Genomic DNA, 14,197 nt, shown 5'->3' on the forward strand with positions numbered 1-14,197 from the left:
TTTGCATTCGTTACTGATTTAGGCCTTTCCTAAACCAAGCCGTTTCAAACAATTCCTAATCCACTTTTTCAAATATCTATTCCAATTTCAATTACTTTCCATGGAGTCGCTCTTCTATTGTGTACGTCCTTAGTAATAACTTTCTTATAACAAATTATCTGTTTTCAACTAGAATCTTAAGTTTCCGAAACCAACAGCAAAACCCGGCACTGAACATGACATTCAGGTAATTTATTCTAGTTCAGATGTTTATGCGGTTCTGATAGTTCCACTTTAGTATTATCATCCCACCTAATCCTTTGCCTTTTAAGTGGTTTCTTCCAAGAATTTGTCGTGTTTCCGCGAAAAATTTTGCACACATTTCACATGCCCTCTCTTCTCCAAAATACGTATCATCAGATTAAGAAATTCTCCACCTTTTTATGGAACTTGTATATTCATCGCTTTGTCTCTAACCTAAAGCAGACAACTGCAGTTCACTCTCTTATAACCTTCTTTTATATTCAGTTTGATATTATTGTACCAAGTACATCTAAATGTCCACTTTCTTTCAGGTTTCTCTCCTATAATTGTTTATGTTTTTCTCGGCTGTTCCATGCGTTTTACATGTATCGTGAAACTCAGCCTACAGATGCTTTCAACCCTGTGCATATTTTAAAAGACATTGTATAATTCATAAGGCATAGAAATATTTTGTAAGTACTGAGTACAACTCCGTGGATTTTCTGTCGTGTGAAGTTTGGGCTATTTATTTATGCACTGCAGACCAAGAAAATCCTAAGAGAGTTCTCAGAAGAGCTGTCGCAGTTGCGCCAGCAGAGTCTCTGCGACGCGAAGTACATTCTCTTCAATCCTGTTACACATGTCATCCCCTTGAAACCAAAGTCCTCACGATTCTTTAACGATGGTTCTTGACGGCTATGGGAAAAGTGTGAGAATATGATAAAAGAAGTAAAATCATTCAATCAACCTTAGCCTGCCTCGCCTCTACCGTTGGAAAAATTCTCCATGTGAAAAAGACACATAGCACAGTTTCTTTTGCATTTCAACATAGACGTATGATACTAAACATTTTGTGCTCGCTAAGAAAGTCTTAAGTCCAACGAAATTCCTATTGATTCCAGCCCATTTTAGGGTTCATTAAATAAATAATGAATTTACACTAAAGTTATATTATGTATATGACTAGCTAGCTAAAGCTCCATCCCGCTCTTTCGCTTGTTTTTTATTAAAGAAACTATACTCAAATAAAGTAAGGGCTAGAAAATTAGGAGCATTTATGATAGGATGACTATTGTATCTCTTTTTCTCGTTTTTTGTGTGCATTGGGCACATATCTTTAAAATGCCTTCAGTTACACCTTCAGGCCCGAAGTTTTATATGTTGTATTTTTTTTATCGCAAGGAATTGGAAATTTTGAGCAATAAATTTTTCGTTACAGATTTTATAACGTTAGATTAGTCACACGGCACTGGTGTTTGTGCAGAAAGAGAGCTCTTACTCACTTTCTTCTTTGACTCCGATTGTAACATCGACTGAAAAAGAAGTTGCGTGGACTTGGTTGGTTGTTGCTCTGAGAATTCCCGAATGACTGTGACACTCCATGGAAATCTTTCGCCAGGTGCGCTTTGTGTTTTGAGAACGCTTTTAAATTGTTGTCAGGAGCTTTGCAGTTCGCTTTTATTGTGAAGTGGAGAAGCATGTTGGGATAGTCTTGTCATTCACAGACAACCAATAAGCAAAAGCAGCGAATAACACAGTCTCCTGCTGCGTGATTCGTATACAGTGATTCTGTACCATAAGAACCTCGAAGATTATAATTGAAATAACTGGCCTTTAGAGTCGGGATATGAAACACGGTCTCCTGATAAAAACCTAAACTCACAGGTAATTTTTTTAGGGATTTCTTGCACGAAGTAAATAAAATTAATGTATAGTAATGAGATCCTGGTTATTTAGCCACAATACTATTAAAAGGTTTCGATTACAATTTGGTTTTGATTGTTCTGCACTGAAAGTTGTGAATTATATTTAATGTTTAGGGCGATGAAGACGTCGCTTTCATTATGGAGGTAGCAATAATCTCTGAAACGCCGGTAAACTTCTACCAGACTGAACGTTATAACAGCTCAGAAGAAAGCCATCTTCGTATTTGCCGCCATGAGAATCTCAGATTTGTTGTTCATATTAATATAATATATCGCATTGCATGAAAGTCGAATTTTTTTTTCTGGGACGTTGCTGTGTACAATATAATAATTTTTTAACTGTTTGTTGATAGAATATTAGTACGTGACCTAAAATTCAGAGTTCATCAATATTTTTTTTATTTGTGGTATTTTTTGACATAAATAACATTTTAGGAAATACTGGGGCAAATCATCTCTGGCTATGTATCTGCAGTATACTCCGCTTTGCAACCATAATTTATACTGGTAATAAATGAGCATCAAGGCTAATCAGGTAAAATGTAAAATCGCAAATACTGAATTTATAAAGTGCGTGCAGGCTTCAAAATTGTTTCTTGTCATCAAGAACAAGATATAACTCCTTCTTCGTAATTTTCTTAGGAAGTTAGTGTGTCTATCCGCAATATAAACTAGAAAGAAGCTTACATTTAAAAATGTACGTCACACTTGACCGAGAAATTTAGCTTAGTTGTTTACTAACAAAGTTTATTGCATTCGTATTTGGACTGTTTTGTATTTAGAACAAATTTGAAATTTTAAAATTTAACTTTATTAATGCAATTTTAAAACAGAACTTTTAGAAACAAATTAATATTTAGTAAAACCTTTCTAAAATAGAACCAGACTTAAGGGAAAGATGTATTTATCGGAAGCATTTTCTGGTTCCATGAATACAGAGTGAAAATCTAATAAAGAGAAAGTGTTTAATGCGGAAACTGAAGAGGGGGACGTGATTCAACGCATAAAAGTCTATTCGACTATTTATTATTTTCCATTCATGAAAGTCTCTTCCGAATGGTTGTTCGTGGAATTTATTACGGAAGAAACACTTCTGCCATAGAAGGTAAACGACTGAGCTGAGCGCGTCGACATAACACGGTAACACTTTAACAGAATACACAGACGGTAAAATAGATCGGAATAAAAAGAGGAAAGATAACAAAGGATGGAGGAAGAAAGAAACAAAAGACAGAGGATGGGAAGAAATAAAAGTAAATGTATTCAAACAATGTTCACTATAGAGTAACGCTGTTGTGTGCGTATGTGGCACATTCTCTTAATTGTGATTTGAACTACGAAACAAAATTCAATTCACAGTCAGTTTATTCGTCTGTACAAAAGATAAATGATGACTGTGGAGAACGAAATGAGCATAAAAATTATAAAATTTAAAAAAAAAAAAAATTAGAAATTTTTGTGGTGTCTGACACCGGAAAAATATTAGGAAGTTGCTACTCATATAATTCTTTTAAGTACTACAGAATTCGGAATAAATGCCAAATTTCAGTCTTTTAACTCTTATATCACAAGAAAGAAAGTGTTCGATGTATATCTCCTGCGTTTCAGTTGTGTAAGTCTATGGTAAACGCGCTATATCCCCAGACATAAATAAAATTTGTGGCACGTATACCGTTCTTCACAAAAAATAAAAATCTAAACAGTATATTTGCCTCGAATTATAAATATATTGTGTCCCCGGTGAACATAATAACAGCGAACAAATGGACAGGACTGGATTCCAATGACAATACCATATAATCCAGCAGAGAGTACACTCAACTGCTCAGCCATATTTCTGTCCCATTTCTCGATTATTCTCGTTCCAGTGAGTCTCTTTGGCTGCAAATTGCACGCTTCACGTCCACTCGTACTAATAAGCTTACAAAAAGGACATGGCTTTCTTGGGAACAGCCTGACCAAAGTGGAGACCACGGGTCTATGAAAAATTACAATCCTCTGACTCTGTTTATTTGTACGTATGACATTTTTGAGGCACCGAAGACTGTAAGCAGTACTACAATTAATTATTATTAATAATTAGTCACTGTATTCTAATAATGGCGAAGTGGTAATCGTGATGTTTTATTTCTGGTCCCCTGACCTAAAACCCCATCTGTTAGCGTTTCTGAAAAACTCTGGTTTGTTACAGCTTGGAAGAGCTGCAAATCTCACTCCAGCAATCATTCTTCACCACATGAAAATCTTTTAGAGAAAATCCCAGCTTCCCCGAACAAAAGTCTTCATGTTCTTTAATGAACTTTCTTCTTGAAATTGTGTTCTATGTTATTGGTGTCTCTTACATTTTCCCTTCTACCTTTCTCCTTTCCCATCCCTAGCAGCTCAGTTTCAACAGATTGGACCCTAGGGATTGAGCTGAAATATCGACATTCACTATAAGACGGGGGTTGTTTTAACTACGGCATTTTGGGGTCTGAGGAAGAGACGGAAGACAGAAGACTGGGATAAATGAACTGGCACAGCAAAAGATCATACCGATACTAGGAGGCTCGGGTTGAGCCTGCCCTAGCAAACACTGTTTCCTCTAGCACGAAGTGAAGACCGCGATGCGAGTGAAGATTTCTCTCTTCTAAACCATTGCGCTGTGCAGCCTGGTGGATAATGACCAATGTTTAAGAAGTGCCCTATTCACTTTCATCATGGAGGCAGAAAGGTCATCTGAAACGTCGGTCAATATGTACGAGACTATTCCAGAAGACAGCTGGCTTCATGCTCGTCGCTGTAAGAACCTGGAATCTCACAAGGTATATTTTCGTTTTATCTTGGTACGACTGTAGAATTTTCAACTGTGACATCTTAATATGATTGTTAAAGAGAAAGATATCGTAAAACTGGTAGTTCCGTGGTGTCTGCCAGTAGCGTATATTTTTATAACAAATATTACGTCTCAATCTCAGATCGCTGCCCTCGCTTTAAGTTCTTAGTTAGTTAGTTGTACTTCAATGCATCGTGAAGCAAGAGACCGACATAGTCCATTCTTACACAAAATCTTTCATTTTCTATTCGTGAATCGAATAGCGAAACAGGTAGATTTCGTAATAACCTGACGTGAAAATCCACCCGGTCTTCGATTGGGCTCACAAAACACTTACACTGTATACGCTGTTTCCTTAGCAGTTTTGTACATAGCGGGAGCATTGTGCCTGCCGTAAAATGTGAATATCCTTTTAGAAGTTTGCCATCTGCCTTTATCGTTACACTTTCTCCATCAGAAACACGAAGGGCAGGAGAGGAGAGAGCAGGGCCAAGTTGTCCTTAAATGCAGGCCTGAAGTTACAGAAATGGTACTGAAACTTTTACCAGTGTTTCCCAAAACCTACAGACACCTTGAAGGATGCCATACGCTGACGTACAAATCGAAAAAATATTTTGTGAAACCTTATTTCACTGTTAAAAATAAAGCTTAGGAAACATTATGTCGGGCTGACAGAACGTCTTCTTGTGTTCAAGGACTATGAATCTCAGTTTCTGCGGCAGTCTTAGAATATAAATGTCTTGCAATTGCATTATCTTTTCAGCCAGGTCTGCCCAACTCTTCGTGAAAGTAATCTTATGTTTCCCGCATATTTCAGTATTTTTATCTAACTATTTAAGGGTCTCTAAATTTCTCATTTTTGCTTCTTTTCTTCTTCTTCTTCTTCTTCTTCTTCGTATGCTGCTGTGTTTCCTCAACTCATTATCGAATGTTACGCCTGGTTTCAATTTTCTTCTAGATACCTTTTGTACTGAAGTGTCTGTAATGCATATGTTCCCATCTTGTAATGAATGTTTGCCTCTTCCTATCCAAATATCCCTTCCCCCCTTCGGTCTTAATAGAATCTTAGATGCTTCGATTCAAGTACTTAAATGTTTAACAAATATAATGTGTTTTAAAAGTGAGTCATGCAATCGAATTGTCGTAATCTCGTGATAAAATACATAGGCCCCATTTATAAATAGTTGACAGCAGTAAAAGATAAAGTTTATTTATATTATTATTACTATTACACAAAATGATATTTCTTAAGTAGTAAGCAGATGAAACAGCATCTTTCTTAATCAATCTATAACGTGGATATCAGAGTATAAAGACTAAGGTAGACGATTAAGGGTCTTCGTGATGGAGATTGCCCACTCCTGCCCGCTTATCTAACTTCCAGTCACATGATCGTCACTTAGTTATTACGGAGAACAAACATGTCCTCAGTGAGGAGTTTCATTGGAGAGGATGGTTTTTTTTTTTTTTGGTGTCTGTGTGGAGGTCTGGTCACGGCGGAATTTATATAACTGCAGTTGGTATTATGAAGGATTCTATTTGTCACCGTCCCATCTTGAAGCACCTGTTCGTGTGTTCTGTAGAACGCGTTACACTGACATCACGTAAAGCCGCAGTTTTTATATAACTCGCCAATATGTAAAAAAAAAAAAAAAATTCTGGTACTAAACAACATCGTATTCTCCTGGGTAAAGTGGCCGAAGCGTGAGACTGAACTTTCATCCATATTACACAGAGGTTCCTTAAGGAAATTAGAACATGGTGATTAGCACAGGGATCATTTTTCCTCGCCCAATTTTCACAACTCCAAGGAGTAAACTCATTCTTACTAAACTGATATTCATAAGATAGTGTAGTTGCGTCATATTGTGACTTATTAAATTAAAATTAAATTATTTGGTTATTCCGTCAAATCACAATGTATTTAAAATAAGATAATTAAAATAATTATTATATTTATGATATTTTAATTATTTTAATTATCTTATTTTAAATACATTGTGATTTGACGGAATAACCAAATAATTTAATTTTAAACTGATATTCACTGAACTGTCCGATATTGGGCGCTGTTTTAAGTCTGTGAATCCTATCCACATCCTCCCACCATATTTATCGAACATCCAGTTTAATGTTATCTTCCTATCTGCGATTACGTGGCCTCTGCCCATAAGATTTTCTGACTAAATGTTTGTATGCATTTCTTATCTTCCCCATGCGTGCTGCATACCCAGCACATCTCATCCTTCCTTATCTGACTTTACCGCTACTTTATCTGATAGGAAATAAATCTGTCTGAGGTCCTACACAGTGAAACTAAGGCACGTTTCTGGCGTGCGAGTGTTGTCTCTGTTGATGGCTTTGATTAGGCAGCAAAAACGTTGCGGACGTGTGAGAGTCCAGGGTGGTGTGGAAAAATAAGGAAGGGGTTGAAGGCGATGCTAAGGGATTGAGACGTCTTATAGTGTAGTTTCGAGGTTGCAAACATTCAATGGCGGGGTTGTGATGTGTCGAATACTGCATCCGATCGTCCGAACACTGTGAGACTTTGCGTTATTTCTTTATACGATCACCGTGCAACTCATTTGGATGAGTTCCGAGACAAAAGTCACGACTTCAAGACCTGCTACTACTAAATTGCTCAGTTTATACTCGGTTTTTTCTCCCAGTAAATGTAAAAGAGCTTTAGTACGGATATTTGCATGTATTTCTTCACTGGATGTTGTAATGTTGAACTTTCGTTGCACACAGATTCTTCTTAAAATAATCTGTCGGGGCTGACGTAATTAATTTACTCATTTATTATGATAATCTTACGACTCTGTATTCCCACGAATGTACATTTCGCCCATAGCGCTGTATAGCGATCGCTTCATGCATTAAACGATTGCCAAGTATTGAAACAATGTAAGACATAGATCGCTTTTGAAGCACACTTTTCGGTTTTGATAATTTCCTAAAAAAAAGTAAATTTGTGCTAATATCGGTATAGCAAATATGGACTGAAAAAATAGCAAAAAAGAGCAAAATGACAAATATTTAATTGTCATTATTCCTTCATGAAGAAAATTTCCGGCATTCAATCGTACGCTTATCGATCTCTCGATCATTCTCGAACCTAAGTCGCAAGAGCATTCTTATGCAAACGAGAGCAATGCATTCATGACAAAGCATCAATCAGACGCCAACTGAGCCAATTGAATTACTAGCCCACTGACTGCATTAAAGGAGAGTGGGTCCTTGACAGTGCATGTGGACGATACATGACCCGTGGTACAGAACATCCACTGAAATGTGGCCTACTTTGTATTAGCACACGGTCAAACTAAAAACTCTGAACTGGATGGTATCATACCGCACATAAAAGCATACTGAACGCATTTCAAAAGAAGTGTACTCCACGAGGAGTAAGGCTGTTACAGCTTTCCACTTGTTAAATTCACCGCATCGAACGACAGAGAAGGACTCGTATAGCTCCACCCAGTTGGACAGTCCTGGATTAGTATATCAGCATTGCCAATCTTATTGGAAAGTTTCCTTTCGCCTCTGATGCTGAAATTCGGGGAACGGAGTGTGGTTCGTGGATGTTTGAGGATCAGTTTGGTTGCTGGCAAAGTTACTAGAACAGTCTGGCAGACGGCTTAAATAGAGGTTGGAAATACATGGGAACGAAAAACCATAAATCTGCGAACTTTCAATAAAGACTCGATGAGATGTAACCTTCTGTGTCAACAGTGTGTCGACAATATTCAAGCTAAAACTTTCCTCAGAAGGATATAAAGTGTCACAAAACAGAAAAATCATAAAGGAGAAAAGAAAATACAAAACAAAGCACAAAGTGTGGGAAAGAGGAGGGTGATAACGTTATGAGAACATGTGTGGAACACTGAAGGAAGTAAAAAAATTGAAATTAAACAAACGAAATGAAGAAATAAGAATTTAAAGATAAGAAAATATAAAGGAAAATTTTATTCTGCCAATAAACAAAGTAGACAGTGAATAAAGACAAAAATTAATTTGAAATAATAATTTATTTATTTATTATTGTGTAGTCTATTTAACGACGACATTAACACTTTAACCATCTCGTTTTAATATTTCCCGTTACTTCTCACGTTATTACACAATGCATGTATTTCCTAATTTGTGTAAAAAAAGGTTTGAGAATAATTTTTCTGAGGTTATACCCGTTACTTCGCCGACAGCTATAAGCTGAGATTTTGCGATTAGGCAGTTTGTTGAACATGGACCTCTGCCATTGTGACATGAGGCTGGCGGTTGCTCCTGGTTCCACAGGCAGAAATGGAGTTAAGGAATGCATTTAAATTGAGGTTTAACAGACATCACACTATCCATCAAGCTCCACCCCTCCGTCCCGTTCGTATCTGCATCGAGTTGCTCCCGAGAGAGAGAAGAGGTAAGGCGAGGAGTAAAAAGTTTTTCTTCCCAGGTCAACTAGAACAAGCCAGTGACGTTTCTTTCCTCCTTTTCTTGAAAGATGGCCCCAGAGATCAAAGAGAGAAAAAAGGGCGAGGAAATTGTGCAGAAACTTCGGAGCAGGTAAATGAGTAAGGGGTCGGACTCCTGCAACAAATTTGACCCTTTCTATGCTAAGTTTTCGGTGATAAAATATTTCCCTTGGTTTGTCTCGAAGCCAACGTAAAATGCCCACTGTTGAAAAGTCGCAAATTTGCTTTTAATTGTCTAGAGTCGGCATGGATCTCGCCAAAGACCAAAGAAATTTATATCAGGATGGCCAGTGCTTTTAAGCGAGATATCTCGTACGTGGCATGGAAAGGGTTAAGCGTTTAGTCTTCTGACTGTACAGATCGTGCATTTATGTGCATTATGCCTGCAATGTTCCGACTGTCTGAGGAACAAAGCGAATATTTACGTTCCTATAAAATGCGTAAGTCAAAGACGTCATTTACTCGAAATAAATGCTAAATGTTTGGGTTACTTTCCTGAACGAATATTTTAATAGTGGACTATGGCAGCTTCTGTTCAGGTCATTTAAGTATGACATGTAATATGACAGAAAAGAAGTTGGAGCATATAAATATGGCATTAAGTAACGAATTAATTGTATTTAAAACGTTTTTAAATATTGTAGATAATCAATAAAATATAAGGGAATAGTTTCAGGTTTATGCAAAGTAATATTTGTGGTCTGATTAGATTTGCAGCAATATCTGTAATAGCATGGCATCAATAGTAATGAGATAGCTGCTCGAAATCGCAAAATACGCATTTAAAAAATACGTGTACTCGATTTTAGATCATCGTTCAATTTTACATTATTTTAATGGCAAGTTTCAAGAACGTATCCAGACACTTTTGAAGGGAATCACAGAACCTGTAAGGTGAAATCAACTGTGATGTGTGTGTGTGTGTGGCCCACAAAGTCTAGTTTTTAGGACTCTGGTCCTCGTTTCTAACAACACACGAGTGGGCTACTCCGGCATTACAAACTAATTCTCTCTGTGGGACTTACACCTGAATTATGTTCCAAAGAATACTCCCTGCACGCGAAATAGTTAAGTCCGTTGTCAGGCCAGCCTGATATAACTTCTGCTTACAGTCACAACACTTTGTGAGCACGTGACACAAAAATACACGCAAGGCAGGGAAAACCTCCCCACAAAACCCTTTAAAAACCTTTATTTTTTCCCCCAAGCTACCGACAATCTGTTCTTATTCTTTGCAAGCTATACCCCTCTCACCCCTTCTGCCGTCCTGTCCCTTCTTTAACACGCCCCTCCACCCCAAGACTATATATACCTTTAACTTATCGTAGCTCCATACGGTACCCCTTTCCAACTCCCCCTCCCCCCACGAGGGAGAAGTCAAAGCACAGCGGTCTGCAGAAAATACATCAAGGAGACAGAACACACACAATCTAACCCCTTCTCCCCCATAAAACACCCCAGGGCTTTCCACTGCTAGGCGTGACACGTCACAAATAATCCCCTATGTGACTCTGTTAGGGGTGTATCTAGCCTAAGATAAAACTATTTTACGTGATACGAAATTTTGAGTTACTTACGTAGCGCTGCGGTTTAGAGACGAGACGGACTGCACGATGCAATCTGTGACGTGTTTCGTTTCCACGGACGGCACAGCACTTACGCGACCCGCCTCTCATCTGACCGCTCTATTTCAACCCAAAGGCCACTAACACACAGAAACCGCCGAATGACAGCTTCTGTAAATATCGTGCAAATGCAAAAGACGAAAGTTTGACACCCCTGATTTGCATTAGCAACGTCGCAAGTTCAATTACCAGCTCGGACGCCGGCTACACTGAGTCAGTGTTCGTGGTTTTTCTCAGTACCTCAATTCAAACTATGTGATCCTTATACTTCGTTCAAACATCGTCATCTACAGTCACAGTATTATGTCGATAGGCCTGTTTCTCGTGTGTTTTAATATGAAACAATACGAATTACGTATAACGCGGGTACTGAAGCTGTCCCCCGAAACCCGCGTTATATCGAGGTTCCACTGAAGTTTGAAACAATTCGCCCTACGGCCTTTCCTTTTCAGTTCTGATTTATAATACTTTATAGGGATCTCCAATAACGTCGCGAGAGATTGGAACTGAAAGCAGTGATCTACATCAGCTTCTGGTCTGCACTGACGATGGTAATTTATTAAGCGAAAGCAGAAACCATAGAAATTACGTTGTAAGGTGGTAACGAGATTGTCCTGGAAATAAAAGCAATAGAAACCTAATATTGTAAGAAGGCTGTCTGTCTCCTAGCTTCTTGCGCCGTGTAGTCTAGTAGAAGTTAGCCGACGTTTCAGAGGTCTATTGGATCTGAAGAAAAATACCGTATTACTTATAAGACGCGTATTTTTACCCCCTGGTAATGGATAAAAATTATGTGAAGGCGCAAGATTGATTCAGCTGGCATTGGATAGAGCTGGATAGTGAGTAGGATTTTGTGAGCATGATTATGAATATTTGGCTCCATTAAAGCAGGGAATTTCTTGATAAAAGTTATTTTTAGATACACCCTTTACCGTTGGGGTATTATTATTTCTATTACTATTAATGCTGTGGATGTATTAGACCTGGTGTTATTAGTGAAATTCATTATTTAATTGAATTTCACGTTCTTGATTAGGCAGTGTGAGAACTCACGGAGGATAGCAGTGATTCAGACAGTCAACCGAAGAAGCCGAAAATCCTCTCTACTCCTTGAGCCATGTCAGGACCGTTTCATATAACTAATCTAATAACTGCGTCTCGATCATCCAGCAGGGGGCGGCATGTAAGGCCTGGGACATCTTTTAGAATGCGTCAAACGTTTCTTAGAGTATCCCTGGAGTCACTCGCACGATTTATATACTGTGGGTTCAAAAGAAGTGTATGTACATATTTTCTGCGGTAGAGAAGAGGCATGATCCAAAGTTTCTATCAACTGCAAGGTTTGACCTTATGAAGCGACCAGCATTTTAAGTCAGCTCTTTTCACTGTAAAAATGGCATAAGTTAATTTAAAATCACAAGTATTACAGTTTTTCTCCTCAGATAATCGAACTAAAACCTTTTATCTAAATCTATAGAATAAAACAAAATACAAAAGCAAATATTGTACTATTTTTCTGTTTACTGAATAGATTGTTTTGATGATAACACAAATCTAGGTTTAAACACGGAAAGTACTGGGTTTGAATCTTGGCGGTCGGTTTCCGAGGCGGAAATATCATTCAAAACGTTGTGGCTTCATTAGTACCTAGACAACGGATTAAAGCCTAAAAACAATTAAATACGATTTGTCTGATCAAGTAATTGTCCATGAGTTTTAATGAACGCTTTGTGTTGCGAAATATATGTTTAATTTTTAAAGGCGAAGTTTTGTTTGAATAGCGTATAAAATGTGTTATGTCGGACAAGTACGAACCATAATTCTGACGATGAGACGCGTGGAAGGATAGACACTTCAGCCAATTGTGCTTTCGTTCATACAAAGAATGCGTAATATACGGGCGAAACGTTAAGCACGCTTCAGTGTTTATTTCTAAATTTTTTCCCCGCTTCATCACCGAGGCCAGTAGTCGGATTTGTTAACTTTGGAAACGAATAAGTACGTACGAACGAAAGGAATCCAATGTCTGGTAGATTCTCCTCCAGCTTAAGCAGCACATAGCAATGCAGATGTGAGCAGGGAAATGTCTTCCGAATGTGTCTCGCCGGAATAATATCCTGCTTAAAAGATAATTTATAGATAGAATAGTGAGCTGAGATTTCGAGCGTCTGTCTCTAGTCCTGGATTGCCGTTTTCGTCTCGTTCCTGACTTTATGCCTTGTATGTCCGCTGAAGATTACGTCTGGAAACAATGCTTCACATTCTTGCATTATAAACAGCAGAAATCTTGACATATTTTACAAATGAAAGATTCTCACTCTGCTTTGGGCGATATATTTATTATGCTAAGAAAAAAACCCGTTAGTTACTTGAGATTACCGATGCGATGTTGCGTATTTTATTCGACTTAATACTAGTTCATTATAGGTAGAAGTACATTGTTTCAGGTGTAAACCCATTGTTTTAAAGGTTTACATTATATAATAGTGCACAGAACAGCCATTCTCAGCGTGTGACAGACATATATTTATACGCAACAAATTTTTAAAAATGTATCGCGAGCATTTCCGAAATAAAATTTATTTTCCTCGTATAATTTTTATCTACCTGTCGCCAGGCTACAAGTGTCGGAATTTTAAAAAGATTCAGAACCCCTGGAATAATCAGATATATTTTTTGTCTCAATATTTCTATTAATATTCATCACACTAAACGAAAGTTTCATTATCTCAGTGGTCGCTGTATATTACGACTTGTTCCAGTCTTGTGTGATGAATAAATTAGTAACGTGTGATTTGAGCTTCATGCAATTTTATGCTGGCCCTCACGAGGCAGTTTCTGGACAGAGTAAATATAAAACTCGGTTTTGGGAATAATGTTCCGCAACTCACGTGGAAGCCTATACTATCTGTTATAGAATGTTCTCTTAAATCCATTTTATGGTGTTGATGGAACAAAATTGATCTCCACAGGAACGCAGCAGACTATCATAAAGTTTCCTTTGTCGGCTTTCCAGAACATCCCGCTGCAGGAAAATCAAACATGATGGCAACTTTGTATCTTTTCGCCCAGAAGAGGATATGTTGGATGCTGTAGCGTCATATATCTCTGTAGCGGCTTTTGAGCAGAAGGGAGCAATATGTCTCCACTCAGGTGTGTCACTAAATGTTACTTTCTTTCAAATAAATAGTTGCTGCTTCACTGCTTTTATTGCCTGACATTCCTAGTTGATTGAAGAATGCCTTACAATACCTCGGCGGGCTTAACCTTCTTCTACCACAGGCAACATACCGTAAGATGTCCAGATGCCTTAAACACGCATTTTGCAGGGTACCTATAGGGTGGAAGACTGTATGAAAA

Source organism: Zootermopsis nevadensis, unplaced genomic scaffold, assembly GCF_977971745.1.
Source record: "Zootermopsis nevadensis isolate Lab colony 2312 unplaced genomic scaffold, Znev_1.0 Znev_ptg000024l, whole genome shotgun sequence".
NCBI lineage: Eukaryota > Metazoa > Arthropoda > Insecta > Blattodea > Termopsidae > Zootermopsis > Zootermopsis nevadensis.